Source organism: Chelonoidis abingdonii, chromosome 7 (assembly GCF_003597395.2).
Source record: "Chelonoidis abingdonii isolate Lonesome George chromosome 7, CheloAbing_2.0, whole genome shotgun sequence".
In the NCBI taxonomy this organism is placed as follows: domain Eukaryota; kingdom Metazoa; phylum Chordata; order Testudines; family Testudinidae; genus Chelonoidis; species Chelonoidis abingdonii.
The window spans coordinates 22,578,470-22,595,797 of NC_133775.1; the positions used below are offsets into that span (position 1 = coordinate 22,578,470).

Sequence of the window (17,328 nt, forward strand, 5' to 3'; positions counted from 1 at the left end):
TGGGACTGGAATATCTTCCCCAGCTTCAAGTACCAAAACTCTTTTTTCGACATGTTTATTCATGAAGCACTTCAGGTCTTTAGAGAGAATATGAAAACAGCTGGTTTCCTCATGAACACACTGGGCTATTTTATTAAAAATAAAAACACATTAAAGATTCATTAGCGACATTTTGCCTTTTTTTTTTTTAGCGTTTATTTTCCATTTCCTTTGGGCCCAAGTCTACACGTCTTACAATATCAAGGTCTCACATAGATCACAGATATTCTGGGACAGTTGTGCTAGCCATATTTCACGCTGGCATAAGATATGCAAATGAAAAATACATAAAAACATGACATTTTTTACTTCAATGGGAATTTTTGCCTATGAGCACTGGGACATAAAGAAGTAGAACAGTTGAGCTGTTCACACCTCCTTTCAGGATTTTGACATATATAAATTTGGTCTAACATGAACTTTTGCATCCCAAAAGAGAACACGACTGTGGTGTTGTTCCTCTCAGCCCAGAGTTAAAGAAAAATGAGTTTTCTAGGGATCATGCTTCCTAGTGGTAGCATTCTGAGTCAGATCTTGCTTCTGGGGAGACCACTAAATCTCTAGTTGACTAATAATCTGAATAGTTTTAACAATAACATGTCGAGAAAGTAAGTAGAATCAGAGTTTAAGGCCAGAAGTGACCACCAGATCATCTAGTCTGACCTCCGGTATATCACAGGCCACCAACACCACTCACACACTAAACCCACCAACTGACATTCTCATTAAAATGTTACTAATGATGCACTAACGTGTTTTTATTTTTATTAAAATAGCCCAGTGTGTTCATGAGGAAACCAGCTGTTTTGTTTTTCTCTCTGAAGATCCAAACAGCATCATGAATAAACATATCCCAAATGTTTTGGAACAGGATAAGGTTTAAGACAGGATGAAATATTCTAATCTAAGCACCTCTGATCTACTCTTAATTCTGTGGAAACATACATAAAAACAAACCATAAAGCACAACAAGTGAATTCCTGAGAGATTAATGAATGCCTCTTTGAAATATGAGGCCAACTGTGTGACTTTAGCCGCTAGACATATAGAAAAGCACTGATGGCAGTGTTGTATTTTACAATAAAATTTTAATTAAGCTAGGATAAAGAAGTAAGACATATGAATTTACTGGGCATATTGACATTGGCATGACATCACTGGCATCCAATCAGGTACAGAAAGCAATTCAAATGTATCCAGAATTGGACCTCTATTACAGTAGAGTAATAACCACATATGCAGCATATAATTATAGCCCTGTATAAATCTTCTCCCACACTGAAAAGGTGTTTGGAGAACAATGCAAGGGGTCTGGACAATTTTTATCCATCCAAGCACTAAGGGAAAATACTCATCCAGACCTGCTGCTGGTACTGGTTCCCTCTAAATGTTTCCAAGATTTATTCTTCAGCAGGGCTTTAGTTCTTTCCTTCTCTCGTGCCTACTGTATTCATGGGGGCAGCTTGCTATTTTTTTCTAATACTTTACAGAAGCACATCGAGGAATTTGTATAGGACCTGAGCTTGCAGTGAACTGCCCAGCATGCAGAGATATTTGGAGTTGCTGAACGTTGTTGCTCAGCACTCAGCAGAGTTCAGCAGCTCCCCACAGTGTGCTGAACTGCACGGAGCTAGGTTTGCTGTATCTTATTTTCTTACAAAAATCCACAGGCGTTAAGTATCAGGCTTCATATTGTGCCCTAAGTGTGATCCCACACATTTATTTCAGGTATGTAGCAGCTGCCACGCGGCTCCGCAAAAGCTACATAAATCCCATGCTGTAGTAATTGATTCTGGGAATGTATGTAGAAGCAGATCTTAGGCATTCCAGAACTGAAACTGCAAAACCCAGCACAGGCTTTTCTGGAAAGCATGGCCCAAGGCAAGAACAGCCACAGGTAAAAGCTGATAAAGCAAGACAAAGCAATTTCTTTGAAAGTGTGAAGAGATATCTTTTGAGGGTCAGCTTGCTTTAAATATACCTCAGCAACAACAGGATGAATGGATGATGATGATCAAAGTGCTTCCAGGAGTCACGTGACTGTGGAAAATGGACCCATGAAGATCAGTATTTCTGAATAAGCAAATCTTGAATGAGAGTTCCTATCGCAGATCTACACAGTTGCCGAGCAAGCTGCAATATCCTTACTTAAGTTTGTGGAAGTACCAAGCTCAGTGTATTTGATAGCTGTTTAATTTGTGCTGATCTATAGCCATTCTTGCAATTCTGCAGGATTGAGTCCACAGTGAAGTTATTTTCCTCTAAAATAGATTCAGATGTTTACTATAGTTGTAACTGAAATTTGCACAATGTGATACAGTGACACAGTCTGAGATTTTCAATCCAGTTCATTAGAAGTGGATTTCTACTGTATGCATCTTTTTAGTGAGGCCACTTATAGCTGTTCACTCTGGACACCTGTTGTCTGTTGGTTAGGCTGCCAGAGCTGGGATATTATTACTTGCCCAATTTTCTAAGGAAGGAAGAGGACTCTATTCCAAACTATGCATTTTATTAAAACACAAAGGGCAAATTTTGGGTTGTTGCACCCATTCAGGTCAGCAACATTATGATCATTTAAGTGAGTGGAACCTGATAAACATTCTACACTGCAGAAATCTCCCCTCTGCTGTTTCAGTCTGCTCTTCTTTACCTAGTATTGTTAAAATTCCTGACAGCCACCGATTACCAGCAACTCATTTATCCCCCATCCATCAAAGTTTGCTTCCACAACTTCTTTGTTTCCTCTGCACTAGTGTATATATTAATCAGATTTATCAATGTAAAGACATACATGGAAAAAAACAAACAAACAATGATAAAAAACCAAGCCCATCATTACCTAATACACAAGACAGTCACACCAATCAAGAGTCCAGACACATTCTGGTGTATCTACGCTGAGACCATATTATCTCCCCTTTGTATTGATAACCTTTATGAACCAACCTTTCAGGATATAAAGAGAATCAATAAATCAGTACCTTCTGGAAACAAATATTGTTTCTGTCAGTAAACTGAATTTGACACATAAATCATATATGACACTGGATATGCTTATATTGTAAGTATAAATGTGCCCTAAATGAGGTTACAGGAAAAACATGTTTTTTTAACTAGTATTATATCTGTGAAAGGAGATGCAGGCCAACAGGTCAGAAAAGTGAGTGATTTACCAACAGTACAGTGAAAAAACTTGCGTGTTTTCTCAAATAAATCATTGACTACACTAGATTACTCACACCACAATATAGGAGTTAAGTTTAACGAATCACCACAGCACTGAAAACACAGTTAATCATTATGGCAATCAACTGAACCAGTTATGACACACTGTACCTCAAAGCAGCGCTTGGAGCCCCATATTCACCAATGTTATACGATTATTATGTGCTTTCTACAAAGTATGCCTTGTGAGGTATCATTTTAAAGCCTTGATCTGTTGAACATTAATATTTGATTGGACTGTATGTGTTATCATTATAGGTGAGATTATGAAGTATTGCTGCATAAATTACTGATAAATGTTGTGAGGTTGGAAACACTCAGAACCAGCCTTTCAGGTACAACAGTGGAGTAACCAGTCGTTCTGATGGCCCATTAAAGGGAATCCACTCTTCCAATGGCCAGCCATCCTAGAAGACTTCTCAGAGAGAAGATGTAGACAATGGTGACTGCTTGACCAATGGGGGTGGACCTTCATGTCACAGGATAGATCCTTCTAACAAGCTGTAAGAAACTATACAAGAGGGGAAATGACATCATCACTTGGCCTCTCTCCCCTCCCCGCTCCAACTCAACACCTGGAAGAAATGTCTGGAGGACAAAGACTTTGAATGGGGAGGGTGGTCCCAGGTAAGAAAAGAGTCCCAACCTATGTATTGAGGATCTGTGACCTGTTTTTACCATCTATTAGGGTGAGGCACTGCTTGATTCAAATCCTATTTAGTTTGTAGAACTCAGACTGCAAGTGTATTTTTATTTCTTAAGTAACCAACTTTGATTTCTGGGCTTGCTACTTATAATCACTTTAAATCTATCTTTCTGCAGTTAATAAATCTGTTTTATATTTTATCCAAAACAGTGTGTTTTGGTTGAAGTGCTTGGAAAATTTCAGCTCAGTTTACTAAGGCTAGTGTGTGTCCTCTCCACATTGAGGGATGGACAGACTGGGTATTGAACTTTCATTGGCTTCTGACCAGTGCAAGACAGTACAGTTCTGGGGTGCAAGGCTGGGAAGCTAGGGGAAATTGGCTGGAGCCTCCCTCTTGATGGTTCATCAGTGACTGGGAGATCATTCATCTAACTCAGCTGGGTGTGTCCCTGCCTGTGGATGTCTGTACAAGTGTAGTACCTGCTAGAGGTTTGTGGCTTGACCCAGCGTGACAGGGGTACCCCAGGCTGGTGGAAGGAAGTGAAAGCAAACCAACTCCAGCAAGGTTGCATTTTAGTTGGACGTTCTAGTGAGATACATGGCCTCTTTCTCCTCCCACCCTTTCCTCCCTCTATCACAGCAAAAATCACAGGATCGACCAAATTTAGACCTTGTCTTTAGCAAAGGCATTTGCTGTGTACATATTAAGGTGGAACAGAAATACAGGTGGACTAAGAAAAAAGATTGAAGTTTGTATACCTGAGAGACAATTTATTCGGACTTTCATGTACATGAGCTGAGGTTGACCAACTCATGTAGTTCAATATACATATATTTTGAACAGCACAATGTAATTATAATACTGTGGTTCAAAGAGTGATACCAATGTTCTTCAGGATACCATTTCTGTACTGTGTAGGATACAACTATTTCAGTACCAGGGTATCCAGATGGTAAACAATGTGTAGAAATATGATTTTTATAAGAAATAATATTTCTTAATACAGAAAACATCACTTCCAGTTACAAAAATGTTGTATGCTATTACTGCAGATAAATTTTTACCTATAGAAGAGAAAAATCCTACAATCTAAGTCTGCACTTCTAAAATTCTTGCAAATATTTTTGCCCAATTTATCAATAATGGTAGCATTTTCTTAACATGGTGGGTCAAAAGGGGGTGGAACTTATACAAAAAGAAGAATCTGTTTTAAAAAGCGAGATAAAGTCATTTATATTATTTAATGAAATTCTCAATTATTTATTCATCACCAGAGATATGCATATTTATGTATTAAATGAGACAGTACTGGTGTGATCTAAAGGTTTTATTGCCACTCATTTAAAATGACTGCCCATACCAGACACATGCTGTTGGAACATTTAACCACCACGCACTATCATGTATTCCCTAAATGAGTTTTCCAGCTCTTTTCCATCTTCAAATGTTATTGATGAAAGAAGAGAAAGAATAACGCAGATCCAAGACATTTAAGATTTGGGTCATGATCCACCAGGAGAAACTAGAAAAGTCTGACATACAGAGGAGGATCAGCTCAATCTTCCAGCACTATTCAGATTGCTTTCTTCTTCTTGTTCTTGAGGAGGAGATGCTGGTTCTTTTTCAGTGTTTATTCTAGCATAAAAATAAAGCAAAACAGAAGCATAAGAAAAAGTGATACCTTGCATATTGTATAATAATGAACTTAGAGAACTTTTAGTCACACAAGGCCCCATGCACACAACTTATGCTTTCCCTCCCTCCGTGTGGTAACTTGCCTTTTAGGCACAGTATTCAACAATTTTTCTAATACTTACTTTAAGGAACTGGCCTCTTTAGCTCCTGGCACTCATGATCCACTTGCCTGTTTTTTCCTCACTGGAAAAATCATCTTTTTCTCAGGACCAGGGAAAAGATGATCAAATATCTTTGTTGAAGACTTTCCTAAATGCAGTCCTCCTCCAAATGCACTGATCATTTACAACTACATAATTTTAACATCACATTGACAACATATGGAAAAATATATCCTATTCATCCATGAATATAAAGAAGTTAAGGATATCTTCTGCTAATCATGGCCTTTAGAAACAAAAAAGAAAATACCTTTTTTATATAGAACAATCTTAAACAATGAAATACACTGTTCCACATTAAGAATAAAGAATACACAATGAAGCCTACCATACGTATCTTTCTACTCACCAATTTTCATAGAGTCACAGCAGGGACAGAGAAAACTGTGCATCCAAAATGCATTGATATGAACGATCTTACTTTACTGGGATCCATGAATGCAAAGATGGGCTTCAGCTTCTGCTGTGGCTAAGTAATATGTTGTTCATCAGCTGACAATGGTTGATAGGGCCATTTCAACACACTATGTGAGTACAGTTGTTAAGCAATACCAAAATCATGATGTTCTCTTCTATTTTGTGGATTTCACATTCAATTCTGCTTCAGAAATAAACTAGACCATTAAAAAGGGGCTTTGCAAAAGAGCCCTCAGTAATATAAACAGCTCTTTGAGCCATGTGAGGGCATGTATAGGCTGCCACAGGTTTTGCAAGTCTACATTATCTGCAGGTTCAAAGAACTGACTTTTGTGATTAACTCAAACCTCTGTGATAGAAAAAACAAGTTATACGTATGGAACTGAAACTAACTGAAAGAACTGCTGGTGTCAGAAGAATCCAAAAGTGAAAACTTATTTAAAGTCTATTTTCACACAGCAGCAGCTGAAAAAGAATCACCATAGGGAGGTCCAACATTTCTTTAAAAGAAAACATAGCTTTAGTAATCTTGGAATAGGTCCAAAATTAAGCAGCACTGCACTCATACCATTGCTTAGGTACCAGCTTTTATAATACATAGATAATGTAAAGCACATTATGAAAAATCAGATTTCCTGGCAAACAAAATGATCCTATATCAGACTGATATGGAACTCTATATGGTTACATTGTGCTTTTTATTTATTCACATATTTGGTTATAGGAATTGTACCTCACTTTCCAAATAAATGTGACATAGAGAAACTTAAGAACTTGTATATTGCTTTTTAAAGCCTTTAAATTTCAAATAACTTAACCCCCCCATTATTGAAACATTTTATTTTGATCCACGTGCGAAAGGATTAAAATAACAAATGCAACTACTCTGTATATAAAAGCTTGTATTTCTTGAAATGCTGGTTTTTTAATGCGTTATGTAGAAGAGCATAAAATTTAATCGCACTTTCTCAGGAGAGCGCAGGACTGAAAAGCGTACAGTGAATTAGCATTGTCAAGGAAAGATGTTCCCTGCATTTGACCTAAGTATAGCTCCAGCATATGCCTGCTCTAGTCTTAACATTTTGGACTATAGATACTAATCAATGTTTTTCCTACAACAATCTCCTCAGTTATATGAATTTTAGGATAATATTACATGAAATAGTTTTCACTATGGTAACAGTAACGGATTTCAACAGTTATGATTAGATATTTATATATAGCATACAGTGACATTTACATGTACTATATATTGGTAAGGCATATTATAGAGAAATGGACTCTCTATTATAGGTGAGATTCTTATATCCTTACTCAGACTGAGTAGCATCCTGTTCCATAAGCACTATTTACACTATTAATTGGAAGAAGGGTATCCATATCTGGTGCTACAAGATTAATAATTCTTCATATGTTTAGCAAAACATGACAGTCATACCAACACATCCATTTTACCTAAATCTGCATCAGTGGAATCTGTTCTTGTTAAAAACAAAAACAAAAGGTTAGATTTCCCACGTTTTACAGTAATAAATTGACAAGTCCAGAATAAAAGTGGCATCAACGTATTGATATGAGTTGAAAATTAATTGTATAACTATTTTCAATTAAGATCATTGGTAATTAACTACATTAATTTCATTTAATCTCCTTCAAATCTGCACCTTATGTGTTAATGAATAATTTTTTTTAAATGGAAAGCCTCATTAAGCCAAAGTAAGCCAGGGACTATTTGAATGTGATGATAAGTGGAAAAAACTTACTCACATATAAACCTTCCAGATGAAAAGGTTTAAGTGGATTGGTACACGGAGATGCCCTTAATTAATTCTGTATCCTATACTCATCATTAATATACTGCAATAACAAGTCAAGCTCTTCTTCAGGTATGAGTTATCACACCTTAGTTGCCAAATAATAGCTTATTTTACTTGTGTGGTTTGTTCTTTTATTACAGCAAGACAAATATTCATATTTCAATTTGTACAAGATGTTTAATAATTAATTTAATAGCTGTGATACTGGAAAGGATCTAGTAGGTCATTCAATCCATCTCTCTGACCATGAAGGACTGTTCACTGCTGTACATTTGCTATTGTCTGTCTGTCCTTAATCACACTATATTTTTTTAAAGTTAAGTATATTTTAAATCTTGCCAAATGGTGACACACATGGCACTTCTTTGGGATTCCCTCATATAGGGAGAATCCTCATCTATGTGATTAAGGCAGCTTTATGGCCTCCTTGGCTCAGCCGGGATGGTGCAGAGGCTGCCATTTCCAAGACTGAGGACCTGGTCCTGGATGTGCAAAGGAAACGAATGTGAAAGGGTTGCAAATACATTTGAAATTGAAATTTGCATTTCAGATTTCAGTGGTTGGTAAATTAGTTTTTATCTCGCTATTCATCCATTTCTGAGTTTGACCATGGTTTTATGTAAAAGGTAGGAAGTACACAATAATTAAACTTAGAGTTCTGGGTGCTGGCTGGTGAGTCTTGCCCACATGTTCAGGGTTTAACTGATCGCCATATTTGGGATCGGGAAGGAATCTTCCTCCAAGGCAGATTGGCAGAGCCCCTGGAGGTTTTTCACCTTCCTCTGCAGCATGGGGCATGGGTCACTTGCTGGAGGATTCACTGCAGCTTGAGGTCTTCAAACCACAATTTGAGGACAATAATCAACATAGGTAGGAGTTTGTTATAGAAGTGGATGGGTGAGATTTGTGGCCTGCGTTGTGCAGGAGTCAAACTAGATGATCATAAGGTCCCTTCTGACCTTAAAGTCTATGAGTATTTTAATGTATACCTAAAATGATATTCATATATTAATATTTAGGTCTTTAAGAACTACATTAACACTATGGATGAAATTTACCCTCTGCGAAATCTAGCAGACCTACATACCATTTAAACCACAAGTATGGTACAATTCTATAGTTTTAGGCTAAACTGCCCTATGCCTCATCAGGCCTGTGTCGTGAAATTAGGTCCAACAGTGTATATGCTGCAAATTTTGCTATCCACATCTGCTATGGATATGGATATTTTATATCCATGTATAGCCTCGTATCTCCAGGATCAGAGGCTGTAGCATATACCACTTCATTGGTTTGAGTTATGGTGGTAGTAGGGATTGTCATGAGGGCTTATTGGCATCTTCTAACATACTAGCTGATGGTATTCTCGAGCCTTGGTATCGGTAGCTAGTTTCTCCATGATCTTATGCTACATATCAGGCTGCTGGCTCTGGAATTGGAGGGGTGGCAGTGAAGTTCAGCTTCAGGTGTGGGCTGCAGCATCCACTTGTTCTTTCAGGTCTTCTTGAGTCTGGATTAATGTGAAGTTGGTCTATCTCAAGTGTGAGAGCAGCTTCCTCTTACTATGTTGAAGCGTTGGGTAACTAGCGTTTCTCAGTAAGTGCGGATGTCCATCCATCCATCTTTTGCATCCATAGTCCCTCATACATTCATATATCCTCTCATTAGGTCTACTGTTGTAGTAGCGTTCCATCAATTCAGTTCTCTTATTGTCTCGTCCATGAATGGTTTGTTCCAGTAGCCCACTTATCATCACATTGTCCTGGTTCCTCAACATCTGGCGCGGACCTTGTTAATCCGGGCAACGTCTGAGCCGGCATGACTCTCCTAGTTCGTGTCACTCTCATATTTGAGATAGGCAGGTGAAGCGTTAGGGGGTCTTTTACCCAAGGACCCCTACTGAAAAGTTGGGTACCAACCAGGATTTGAACCCCGCTCTCTCGTATCAAAAGGCGGCACTCTTAACCACTACGCTATCCAGTCACTATATTATACACACACACACACACACACACGATTTCTTGATAGGTTTTTCATAGCTTGAAAAGGAAAAAATGGAATACAAAAGTCTGTCAAGTGTTCTAAATACTTTTAAATAAGTACATTTCTGGCTAATTCAGTATATTGCAAATGTGAGGTGTTTTTGAATGGAAAGTTATTTTTCCACTGGAACATACAACAGAATATTTAAAAAAATGAAAGGATCACATAGTGATATTACTCTATACTACTGACAAAAACCAAACAACAAACAAAAAAAGTCCAGCTACTTCCTTTAACTATCCATATCACATTTGTTCATGTTCAAGACTTTGCCTTTTACAAGATTCTTGGCATATTTATGGACAGTCACCAAATGAGAAAATTTTAGCACTATGCATAGGGAACTTTTCACAAGTTCCCCTTCATATTACAACCTCCTTTTTGAGCATCCTATAAAAATTTTACACCACTAGTTTCTGACCCCATGGTATTTCCTTGCAGTACAGATGGTATAAATCCAACAAAATCCAAAGGTGAGAAAGTGAAGCACATACAAGTTTCAAGCAATGTAAATAAATCTGAAGAGTGAAATCTTTACTCTGCTTATGTACAGGGCCAGCTCCAGGCACCAGCCAAGCAAGCTCGTGCTTGGGGCAGTAGATGCTAATGGGCGCATTCCGTCCAATCCTAGGGAGACACAGATGCCTCCTTTTTTTTTTTTTTTTGGCTTTGCCTTCGGGTTCAGCTGCCCTGCGCCCAGGGTTTTTTGGGTTGTTTTGCTTTGCCTCCAGGTCCGGCTGCCCTGCGCCCAGGGGTTTTTTTTGCTTTGCCTCTGGGTCCAGCCTCCCTGCACCCTTGGGTTTTATTTATTTATTTATTGCTTTGCTCCAGGTCCAGATGCCCTGCACCCTGGTTTATTAATTAATTAATTTATTTGCTTGGGGCAGCAAAAAAGTCAGAGCCGGCCCTGCTTATGTAGACTGAAACTTTTAAAGTTGACACCTTCCGATTATACATAAGCAGATTAAAAATGAAGATAAATATTGTATCATAAATACAGGCAACATGACTCTGCACCGTCTGTAATGTTTGTAATGCAGGATCCTCAGATATCCTCTTCCTGATTCATATATGGCTAGAACAGCATGGTTATGGATTTCTGGACAGTCATGCAATGCAACAACTGTGGCCAATGGGAGCTGTGGGGGCAGTGCCTGCGGGCATGGGTAGCAGCACATGGAGACCCCCTGAGCCTCCTGCCTAAAAGCCACTACCAGAGGGGTGTGCTGGTTGCTTTTGGGAGCTGTCTGAGGTAAGCGCTGCCTCTCTCACCCCCTTCTGCGCCCCAATCCCCTTCCCCAGCCCAGAGCCCACATTCAAACTCCCTCCTAGAGCCTGCACCCACTACCTGCACCCAGACTCCCTCCTGGAGCCCTTGTAACCCATACACTTCCTGTTTGTGGTGTCCCGTCCCATCGAGTGGCACCAAGACCACTTCGAGAGAGATTAAGGGGTTTGCTCTACAGCCTTAGCTAAGGGCGATATGGCTTTTAGCTCATGCAGTAGAGGCTCAGGCATTTAGCTCCAGAGGTCCCAGATTTGATCCTGACGATGACGACTGGCATCTGTTGGAGTTCCACCTGCACCCTCTCTCACACCCAAACTCCCTCCCAGAGCCCGCACCCACCCCCCCCTCTTGCATCCCTGACCCAGCCCATACCCCCTCCCACACCCAACTCCCTGCCCCAGCCTGGTGAAGATGAATGAGGGTGGGGGAGAGCAAGCGACACAAGATGGAATGAGTGGGGGACAGGGCCTCAAGGGGCAGGGGATGACCTCAGGGAAGGGGCAGGACAGGGGGCAGGCAAGGGTGTTTGGGTTTGTAAGATTAGGCAGTTGGCAATCCTAGCCACTGCTGCTGTGCCTGACATTAATCAGCCTGCTCTGTTGTCTTGGTTTGGTGGGCAGGACAAATAAATACTTATTTGTTCAGATAGCACGCCTACTTGTCCCAGGTTACTGGACAACAGAATTTCCCCTGCCTATGAACATTGCATCCACAATCTCTAAATCTCATTCCTCTTTTGTTGCTGAGAAAGTGAACATCCCCCTTCTGAGGATGCAACTCTTCCATCAGCAACTAGTATTTACATAAATACCAATACAAGCTCTCTGAACATCTTGTCTCCTAAACAGAAATTTTAATTATACATACATATACAAACTTGTTGGCACGAGGAGCTAGAGTCCTGTGATTCCTCTTCAGCTTGAACTATCAGCTGATAAACATTCCAGCTCAGTACAGCAAAAGTTGCAGCCTGCCCTGCCATTCTTCACCACAGCTGAAAGAGGCAGTAGGACTGCAGGAAGTCAGCAAGGTCTCTCTGCAATGCCTCCTCTCAGCTACAAGAGTTTACTTATTTTTGCAGTTGCTGAGCAGGCAGACAAGATTATTGTCTCTCTTTACCTCTCACAGCTCCCTCTATCAACTCCTTCAGTCCCACTGCTGAGTGGAGCAGACAGTAGTAAGTGATGGAAACCCTAACCTTAATCCTAAACTAGCACTGCCTTACACATATTCACCCACTCATCCCCTGGCCCTCAGGAGCAGAAACAGTGCTAATAGTGGGAAATAAATTTAAGGAGACGGAGACAAAGTGAGTTGGTCAAATTCTGGGCAGGGCGACAGGAGCAGTGGGATGACAGAAATGGAAGGGAAGGAAAGACTTAAGAGGAGACCAGCCCACTGTGAGGGAGAGGGATAATGGGGGAGAAAGGAGCAGGTAGTGGGCAAAGAGAAAGACAACAGTAGGGGAAAAAACGGGAGAGGGAGAGAGAGATTGTCACTAGCCAGGAGGGGAGATAAGGACAAATCTTTTGAATTTGTGAATGGAAAGTTGGTCCTGACCTAGGGCCTTTATTAGACTTGTCAAAAAAAAAAAAAAAAAAAAAAAAAAAAGAGCTTCAAAACATGGCCACAATCCCACAAACTGTTTTAGACACTCATCACAAGTGTTTATCCCAAAGTCACATTAACAGGGTTGCCAGGTCAGTCAGCTAGCAGTTAGGGCCCACTGCCCAGTCTCTCTTTGCACTGTGTGTGTCTGGGATCCCTAGATGGGGTCCAGCTAGGTCAGTTTCCTTGACATTGCAGGGCTAGACATAGGGGTCTCTGGGCTTGGTAGGGAAACCCAGGGACTCCAACCTCACTGGGCCCAGGGCCCTGAATGTGTGACAGCATTGGCTGACCTATGCTTGGCTCACTTCCTGTTCATCTTCCCCTGTGACACTTTCTATCCTACCCAAAGTCTCAGCTTGTGGTGTGACTGCTGTTACATAGTCCTTTGCTCCAAACCCCCAAAGTCTCAGGGTTGATGCATACAACCCTCTGGTGCCCCCACATGTGGTTCTCCCTATCTCTGGGGTGATGTTTCAAAGGAGGAGGGAAAGAAAAAAACAGCCAGACCTCCTCAGTAAGATCTCCTTCTGTCTCAGGAATGTTCTCTTCCTGGAAATGGTTTCTCTTCTCTGCCCTGCCTAGGTTGCTGGAGCTCTTTTTATACTGCTCTCTCCCCCAGGAGCATGCTCAGCAGTGGAGTTTTCCTGGCCCAGCACTGCTCCAGCCTTTCCCCTGCCTCGGCCTTAGGCAGGGTTTTGTAAACTCCACCACACCACAGACTGAAAAAAACAGAGTAGGTTTACTTGCCCACACCTTTCGGGAAAGACCATCACCATTGCCAGGCTTCTCCAGATCTCACTCCATCTTGTTTATCAATTCTCCTTATGTCCTATAATGCCTTGCCAGAGGCTAGGAATAATATGGGTAAACTATATTTTCCAGTTTGTCCTGCTCTCTGATTCTCAGAAAGTTACACAGTGGAACAATCAAGAGCCTACTTTGCTCATCAAACTACAATTCCAGCTCCTAAACCCAGAATCAGCAACATGGGTCTGTTTCCAAGAGGTCACTTCCCCTCTCACAGAGACTGACTTATCCTCTGCACCACAGGCATTTTACATGCTCACCATGCTCAGAGCTCAAAGGGCTTATCCATCATGTTAGAGGAACCAGCAGAAGAGAAAGTACGCAAAGTAAAGACTAATGCAAAGGATTGTGAATCAGGACTGTTAGATCAGCATCCCAGATGTGCCACCAACATACTGTATGATCTTGTACAAGTCAAATCTCTTCTGTGTCTCGTTTCCTCATCTGCAAAATGGAGATAATTATACTTTCCTTAGATATACTCAGGTAATGTGAAAGAACCTTAAAATGCTAGGACAAAAGGTCATATATATATGCCAAGTATTATCATTAAAACATCATCACTATTACTAGAGATGCCGAATTAGAGAAAGCTTGCTCGCTTCTCTCACATATGCAAAACTCCACTTAAATAGCTACAGAGAATTTGACCATTATGGGGCTCATTATGTACAATTCATGTGTGTACAGTGCCTATTACAATGGGGCTCTGGTCCCTGTTGGGGTCCCTAGATGCTACTATAATACAAATAATCGAACAACAAAATAAACATAACAAAGACAACTGTATGTTCTAGTAGCACATGGCTTTGCACTGGATAAGCAAACGATTTTAATAATCCACCTTAATTACGGGAGGGTAGCAGACTCTCTTTTTTCTTACTCTGTTCTGTATAGCACAAAATCATAAACAAATTTCTTTGGGTCTGTCTGTACCTATTATTCATGTTCAAAAGTTAACAGTGGTGACAAGGGACACGTCTTGGCAATCCACTGAGACAAGCACCACAGGATATTCAATGGGAGCTGCTGGAAGCGGCCTGGGCTGAGCGACGTACTGGCCGCCGCTTCCAGCGGCTCCCATTGGCCTGGAGCAGCAAACTGTGGCCACTGGAAGCCGCGATTGGCCGAACCTGCGGACGCAGCTGGTACATAAATTGGCCCGGCCCGCCGGGAGTTTTCCCTGCACAAGTGGCGGAACAAGTTTGGGAGCCACTGCTCTAGAGGACAGAAAGAAGAGGAAGGCAAAGAAGTGTGCCAAACACACTTCTGTGTAATCCAAAGATAATAAATAATAAGTGTGGCAGCTGTAAGCAGGCAAAGAGAGGAGCTTACTAAGAAAGTACCAGTGACTGTAGGAAAACTCCATTTGGGCATAACTTGAGAGATCATGAGAAACAACAGGAATTGTTGTATAAGTTAGTGCTTTTGAGCACCACTGAAAATAATGATTTACATAAAATTCATAATGGCAACTACTGAGGAATTTTGATAGTACAGAACATAGAGCACATTTGGAAGTCAAAAATACTATCACAAAGCTCCAAACTGTACCAAGTTTTTCTCCTGAGCATGGAGGCAGGTAAAACTTTTGGCCTGTTGCACACAGATTGTGCAAGTACTACATACACATTGTCTTCTGAAGCCACGAGTAATCACCAAGAGATTTCAATTAACAAAAGAAAACAAGAAGAGGGGAAAATGATCTAAATTTGTGGCAGTCTTAAAAAAAACTGCACTGAAGTTGAGACACGCTGGATGCAAGAAGATAATAAACTACACTATTATTTAAATGGCCTGCAACTTATTCATCTTCCCCTGCAAAGCTGGAGACGGTGACTGTGCTGTGGTCTATAGATAGGCTGTCACTCTTGGCAGGAAAGAGGACTCGCCACAATCCATCCACAGTCCATCCCAATCATAGTTTGAAAGGGTTTAGTGCAGTGGTTCCCAAACTCGTTCTGGTGCTTGTGCAGCTTGTGGTTTGTTTACCTGCCGCGTCCGCAGGTTCAGCCGATCACGGCTCCCAGTGGCCTCAGTTCGCTGCTCCAGGCCAATGGGAGCTGCTGGAAGCGGCAGGCAGTACGTCCCTCAGCCCGTGCTGCTTTCTGCAGCTCCATTGGCCTGGAGCAGCGAACTGTGGCCACTGGGAGCCGTGATTGTGTACCTGCTGCATCCGCAGGTTCGGGCAAACCGGCTCGGCCTGCCAGGGGCTTTCCCTGCACAAGCGCCAGAACAAGTTTGGGAACCACTGTTTTATGCAAAGCCACATAGGGCCAGATTTTCAAGTGTATTTAGATGCTTAGAGATGCAGATAGCCAGCTAGAGGGATTTTCAAAAACACGCAGGAGCTTCTGAAAAATCCCACTGCATCTTTAGGTATTTAAATACATTGGAAAATCTGGCCAATAAATGCCAATACATAGGAAAAACTTCAAGTCCAAATGATAAGAAACCTTATAAAAGTATTTATTCTTTTTGCACTATGTCAAAATACAAAAAGAAAACACATTTGATATGTAAATCAAAAAAAAGAGAGATAGATTATGGGTCTGAAGTTACAAAACACTGCCTAGCATTCTCAAAAATGAAAGGTAATAAAAAGCACAACCAATTTTCAAATGAAAGCTCATATTCATTAAAGTTTCCTATGTTGTTTTTATCTTTTCCCCCCTGAATATTATCTTTGTAATATTATCTTTGCATGCCTGAAACAACTCAGTCTTCCATGAAAAAATGTGCCAGACATAAAGTGGACTGTCAGCCAAAGAGAAGAGGGGGGAATAAATAGGGATTTTAATCTCAATCAGTTAACACAAAAGGGAAAATTTCCTGAAAGGCTGGAGCATTAATCTAACTTGCCCCTGAGAAGCCTGGCTATTTCTGTCAATTTTTATGCTATGGTTTACCTATCAAGTCTGTAGAAGCTGGCACTTACCACAATAACCTCTACAGCATGATACGCACATTACCTCTGAAATACAGGGTATTCTAACTTCTAAGAGAAATCCATCACTGTGTAGCAATCAGTAATGGAGATTGTAGTAAAGACATTGCTTTAAAGCTCATCCTGTGTACTTTATAATTAAAATAAAAAAAAAGGGGGAAATGAGTGGTTGTATTCCATGTAAGAGATAAAAGGGGGCTTTCTATGCCCTGTTTTGAATGTAATCCATAAATACTTGCTTAACCTGTTCCTGGCCTTTTGCTATTATGAAGCCAAACTGTGGAAATATTTCCTACAGAACAGGGTTGCACAACTACCTCAGTCTAAAATAATTAAAGGAAACCACACAATGCACATGGTCTGATTTTCAGAGGTGCTAAGTATCAACTCCCACTAACACCAATAGGAATGCTGGGTGCCGGTGCTCATCATCACTTTTAAAAAATCAGACCTCTCCCAAGGTACTTTAGATGTTTGATGTAATGAAACCAAGGAAAAGCAAACAGGGAAAGCCTATTTAGTTACCATATTTAGGCAAACATCTAATTAACTACCTCCCTCCTCCCACACAAAACTCCACCAAAATAAAACCATTTTATTCAGTTTTACAAAATAAAAATATTTTACT

At 40.6% G+C, this 17,328-nt stretch overlaps 1 protein-coding gene across 2 annotated transcripts in view; it reads right to left on the reverse strand.

Moving 5' to 3' along the window:
- Positions 1-17,328, reverse strand: part of NEGR1 (neuronal growth regulator 1) — a 727,443-nt gene that overhangs the window by 203,110 nt on the left and 507,005 nt on the right. The gene's annotated exons all lie outside the window — the stretch shown is intronic.